Raw genomic sequence first — 6,000 nt, 5'->3', positions numbered from 1 at the left:
TCCCCATTTCCCACTTTTTCTTTCATTTTTCTTTTGTACTTTTTTACACCTCTCATCATGTCAGGTAGGCCTCGCCTGTCCAGGATGGGTGAGGACGAATTGGGGGGCTTCATATGGCTCGTAAGCCATTTCCTCCCACTGATGCTGGAGGCTGGGGGCTGTGTAATACAGGGGTATCACACGGAGGCGAGGAAAATCCGTTGGGAGAAGGTGCGCCATCACCTGGTCCGGGTCTACGGGAGTCTGAGGAATATACATCAACTCAAGCACCGCTGGGCAGATCTGATCAGCAGGGAACAGGACCTGCTGGACCACCTGGGACTCCGGATTGGTGGCTATGTTGGTGAGTACTAATCAATTACATGGGAATAATAGGAATGTGTGCGTGAACATGTGATGATTGGTAGCCAATCTGCAAAATAAGTAGCTGACTGCGTGTTATGCTAGGGAAACCTAGGCCCATGGGTATACACATAAATCCCCATTTTTGCTACACATGTACACCCAATAACAGCAGTAAAATGCAACATCTATTTGTATTTTGCTAAGTAGCCCCCTCTCTGCGTCACAAAATGATGCAAATGCTGCGCTACAAAGGTATACATATGTGTCCAAATGTGTATTTCTTGCAGGATGTGTATGAAGACCTATGCTACCAGGCCGATGCCTCATTTTTGCAACACATACCAGATGACTGTAGCTACATGGAATGTACTGTTGCATTTGTGTCTGAAAAGCAACACGTGAACTGCTCTATTTGTACTCTACTGGTCATAATGGCCAGTGAGTACGTCATGTAGAAACAACATACCTACATATGTAGACGCCATAGCTAGACCGAAAATTGCAAACACATGATGATGCTACACATGTGTGTTGCCTTCACGTCACATGAAGTTAGTCATGTTGTCCACACATATGTCACATGTGTGTCTGGTTGCTGTGTGTTGAACCTGTCCACATAGCCTGTTTGATTGTGAGTGGTCATGCAGTCCTCATGGAACCAGTTGTGGAATGTTTCTCTCTGGGATGCACATGCTGAGATGTATGGATCACATGATTGTTGGGGCCTACTAATGGAGGATTAACTTGGACGACACATGACTGTCCTGGCCACTGCATGAGTGTAGTAGGGTGTGTCACTGGAGCAGGAGACTCATCCAATGATAATCTAGAATACAAAGTCAGCCAGGCAGGATGAGCATGTGTGAAAGTGTATCATTACCATGTAATATTCACACACTGTCATTGTAACAGAAATTATTTGTCTGTTCACCCAGTCTGAGTATAATCTTCCTTTCATGCTTTACAGGTGGACCAGCCCCGTACACCGTTGGTGAGGTGACCCATTTTGACGACCCCGATACCTACAGTGAGTGTTGCCTAAGTGCTATTTACATTGTTTGGAAATGAAGCATGATGGATTACTGTGTGTTCAGGATAATTCATGATTTGATGTGCTGGCCGTTCATTGGCTTTGTTGTTTTGGTGTGATATCAAATTGGAATAATGTTTCTGTAAAGCAATACCTAGTCATCTCTCAGATTGAGGGGCAGTAGGTCATTCAATTAGTGCGACAATTGGGAATGGCATGACTCATTTTGAATACACTGGTCAATGTTAGACTTGGTCAGGAACTTGCCATTAACTGAGTCAGCATATCAGACTGACAGTCTCCCAGATAGCTTAGGCACATGGCTTCGATGACAAGTGCTTCTTCCTAGTTGAGGATGGACTGTATACACTGTAGGTCGGATCTTCCGGGGGCATGTACTTCCACAAGGTGACCTCGAAGTGTGTGTGACTTGAGTGCAATGGCCTAGGTGTTCTGTTGAATCATGTGAATGGGTGTTCTACCTCCTCTGTGTGTGTTGTAAAACATGCCTCACTAATAGTATGTTATGTTGGGCTAAGTCATATAATTTTGACATGTGTGGACCTGGGATGTGACAAGGTTGGGCTGACTCCAACGTGTTGCTAGCCCTTCATAGGTGTTGTGTGTGAAGGCACATGCTTGTTGAACTTTCTGTACACTCCTGGTTGTGCATTAATCATGGGATTGTTGTTTGTTCTTCCCACACCACCCACAAAGACTGGGATGTTACTGTGAAACAGGGTACCTAGGACTGTAGCAACCAGTATGTTACACGTACTTAACACCTTTTGTGACTTGAGTTTGTACCTAGGTCCAGATGTAGCAAAATGTCTACACATTGCAAATAGCATAATTTGATGTTAGTGAGTTGCAAACGTCTGTTTCCTAATCCGAAATGTTTTTGGTGGTCATGTACATATTTGCAAAATGCTTTTCTAAATGAAAAAAATAAAGGAGTTTACCAGCCCTACTTGCAAATCACAGTGGTAGGCAATCCCATTTTCTAACGAGTACGTGGTTGCAAAGTGAGTAGCTGTTATCATCCACTTGAAGTGGATGCTAACCAACTTGCTGACTGGAAGGGGTCCTCATTGTGAACCTTCACCTATGTGAGTGGACCAAAATACTCCTGCACAAAACAGCCAGTGGTCTAGGGGAGCAATAATTATTGTGTAAATTACGAAAAATCAATTGTTGTGAATTTAAACAAATCGCAGCTCATTTTCCTTTCAGATAAAGGGCCTACACTTGGTGAAAAATAACTTGCTTCATTTAAAAGCAGTCACGTCTATGGAGTTCTGCTGTTCCCAGCAGGCCTCCATCCCTGTGAGTGCCCATAGTTGCTAAGGTGGTGCAAGTTGGAACCCACATCATTGATGTTCATGAGGTGGGATTTAGGGACCCCATAGTGACTCGCAGACGGTGTCAGAGACACCGTTCAGCTTTGCAATTTGCTAGTTGATTTCCCATCAATTCCTACAACTGGCCCATAGTGTCGACATATGATTCATGGCCAGGGGTTCAATCTTAGCACACAACTATTTCGAAATGCCATTGAGTGAGGAGTGTGATTCTTATCACATAGAATGACATATGTAGTGAAGTCAGTATGCGGACGAGCTGGTGCCATAATGTATAATGCCTTAGGTATGAATTGTATGAGTAGTTTAGGGTGATGTCATCCATCATGTAGAGACATGGATATGCTATATGTGATATGCCCTTCAGTATGCATGATTCACATGTACTTCCTCTGAGCCTTCCCGTGAACTATGTTATAACAATTGCTGCAACCAATACATTGCTAGTAATGGACAAATTACCCATTGTGGTATTCAACCCACTGTAAATTCTATGCTCAATATTTGCCTTTTCTCTTCACAGCTGCAAACCTGAGTGCCACAGCTCGCAACCAGTTTGAGCGCCGGGCAATGAGGTACAGCCACATCCTGCAGGTGCAGTGTGGGTATCGGAGGATGGCCCGCAGATACAATTCGGAACGGGCCTCCGGGGCGTGGTATGCCACACCACAGGCTCCCCCAACGGTGCCCCCAACAACCCCCGCCACTACATCCACCAGGTCTGGCCAAGTGGACCCAGCAACGGACCAGGCATCCTCATCCAGACCTGGACCCAGCCGTGTGGTGGGAGCAGGGCAGTCCCGTGCCCACACCACTCCACCAACACAATCCACCTCCACCGGCACCCAGACCTGCACTGACCCTCCGATCAACCCAGCGGACTTCCACGCATTGTCAAGGAAATTGGACAGGTTGATTGCAAAAGTTGACACCCTGACGGAGGACATGGCTGAGGTGAAGAAGAAGGTGCGCTCCACCCGGCGAACACTACGGAGGCCAAATCAGTAGACATTTTGCCCTCCAGAACTTTTACCCCTCCCCTCTCACCTCTTTCCTATTTCATACTGTTAGTGTGGTTTGGGGGGTTAGTTATAGGATAAGTGTAGGAAATTAGCATAGTTAGTGTTAGGTAAGAGGGTGGGGGGTCCTTCTTCTTTATATCTTATCTTTTTGTGTGGGTGGGTGGGGGGCAATGTTGGGATTCCAGTTTAAAAAAAACAACAAAAAAAAACAAAAAAAAAATCTCTAAAAAATAAAAATAAAAAAAATATATGTTTGTTTAGGATAGTGTAGTATGTGTGTAGGTTAGTAAGTGTTGTCCTGCATGTGTCTTGTCTCATAATGGTGGGTGGGGGGTTGATGTTTAGATCGTTTCGTTACATGTGTAGAGTAAGTTTAGCTTAGGTTAGTTAGGGACAGTTGTGGGTTAGTAGTAGTCAGGTTAGATTAGTGTAGGTTTATCTTTCCCTTAGTTGCCTCTTTTATTACTTATTGGAAATAAAAAGTTTGTTAACCCTTTACCTGATGCGTTAGGTGCTACCTTTTCATGGCCTTGACATCAGTGTAGCAGAAAGTTTTAGTATGACATTTGTGTCCTATGCTCGCTATCCCCAGGCTATTGAGGTTTAACATGCCAGCTACCTGTGTGCTAACTTGGTAAGTATCCACCATTTGGGAGAGCCACCATTGGTAGTGTGCATAGATCATCAAGATTTGGGGTTGGTATGTATCCTACTTCACAAAGAGTGCTTCCAGAGTTGATTTTGTAGGTAAATAGATAGGTCGGACAGCATTGTGAAGTTCAGGGAGAGCTTTGTAGATGAGTATTTGTTCACACTCTTGTCTTGTTGCTGTCATTGCTGACCTACATCATGTGTGTACTGCTTGAGCATGACTTTCCTTCATGGTAGTATACGCTGTAAGGGTGATTGATGCAGTGTAATTTGGTTATCATTCCTTTCATTTTACAGCATAATTTCTTGTTTTAGTATTGCAAGGTGCCTACATTTCTCAGCCACCATTAGTTGTCTAGAATAGCTATGGATGGGGCCTCATTCTGTCCAACACAGCATGATTGTGTGTGCTTAGTCCCTACATCAGTTATTTTCCTCAGTCTAGTAAAGCTATGATGCAATCCTGGCCACTGCACAGATGTTTCAGTATACATGAAATCAGGACAGTAGTATAGAGAATCGACATGGTTGCCACACAGCCACTTTGGAGTTATGTACTGCACAGTTGAAGTGTGAAATGACACAGAGACACAATAGGTGTGCAAGTGATATTTATTTTTAGGTGGAGTAGTGCAAAAAGTCCATTAACAATGTTAGGTGAGTCCGTTCTGGTGCATTCTTAAATGGTGATCCTATTTACAGGGTGTGGATGATGCTCCTGACATGCTGGGGTGATGTCACAGACGGTGCAGAGGAACAGGAATTGCCAAATGGTAGGAGAGAAACATTTACAGCCAATGTGGACAAGTTAAACAGTGGATTGCCGAACAGTCATTGAGGGTAGTTGGAGTGAGGCTGGCATGTGTCAAAACGTAGGACCTTGGTCAGAGTAGGGCATGGTGCAGGGACTAGGGCTTCCGGGTACTCTTGCGAGTGAATGTTATCTGTTCCATGTCTTCTTCTTCTGATGTGTGTGTTGCCTGGTGTGTCCTTGTTGTTGTTGGTTGTGAAGGGGCAACACACACCTCAGTGTCAGAAGACATGGAGGCAGACATCCCGGGGGCTGATCCCTGTCCAGTTATGAAGGGCAGTACTGCAGCAAGGAGGGCGTGCTGGTTTTTCAGAATGGCAGCCACATCCCGATGGTAAGCAGCCAGGTCGGCCCTGAGGGGTTCGATGTTGCATTCGTGCACACGCTGACTGGCTTGCTGTTGGAGTTGTTTGGTCAACTGGATGACAGCTGTGCAGATTGCCTTCTGTGTTACTAAAAGTTCCTCCAACAGCGATGTTCTGGCTTGCATTGCAGCTGCCTGATCAGCAGTTGACAGCATGCACGAACGCACCCCCTCAAGGCTGGCTGCCATAGTTTGCATCCCCACCCGCACCTCCTTGGCCAGCTCCCGCTGGACCCCAACGACTGTTCTTTCGAAGCTGGTGCCAGTGTCGTCAGAGTCCTCAGCTGTGTTGGAGCTGGCAGGTCTTACAATTGGGGTGGCGGGTGGTTCTACTGTGGTGGCTGCTTCTTCTTGGCTCCTCCTTGTTACTGAAGGGGGGGTTTGGAGGCTTTCGAGGACCATGTCAATGGTCTCTT

Source organism: Pleurodeles waltl, chromosome 11 (assembly GCF_031143425.1).
Source record: "Pleurodeles waltl isolate 20211129_DDA chromosome 11, aPleWal1.hap1.20221129, whole genome shotgun sequence".
NCBI classification, from domain to species: Eukaryota; Metazoa; Chordata; class Amphibia; order Caudata; family Salamandridae; genus Pleurodeles; species Pleurodeles waltl.
Note: the sequence above shows the minus strand (reverse complement) of the source record.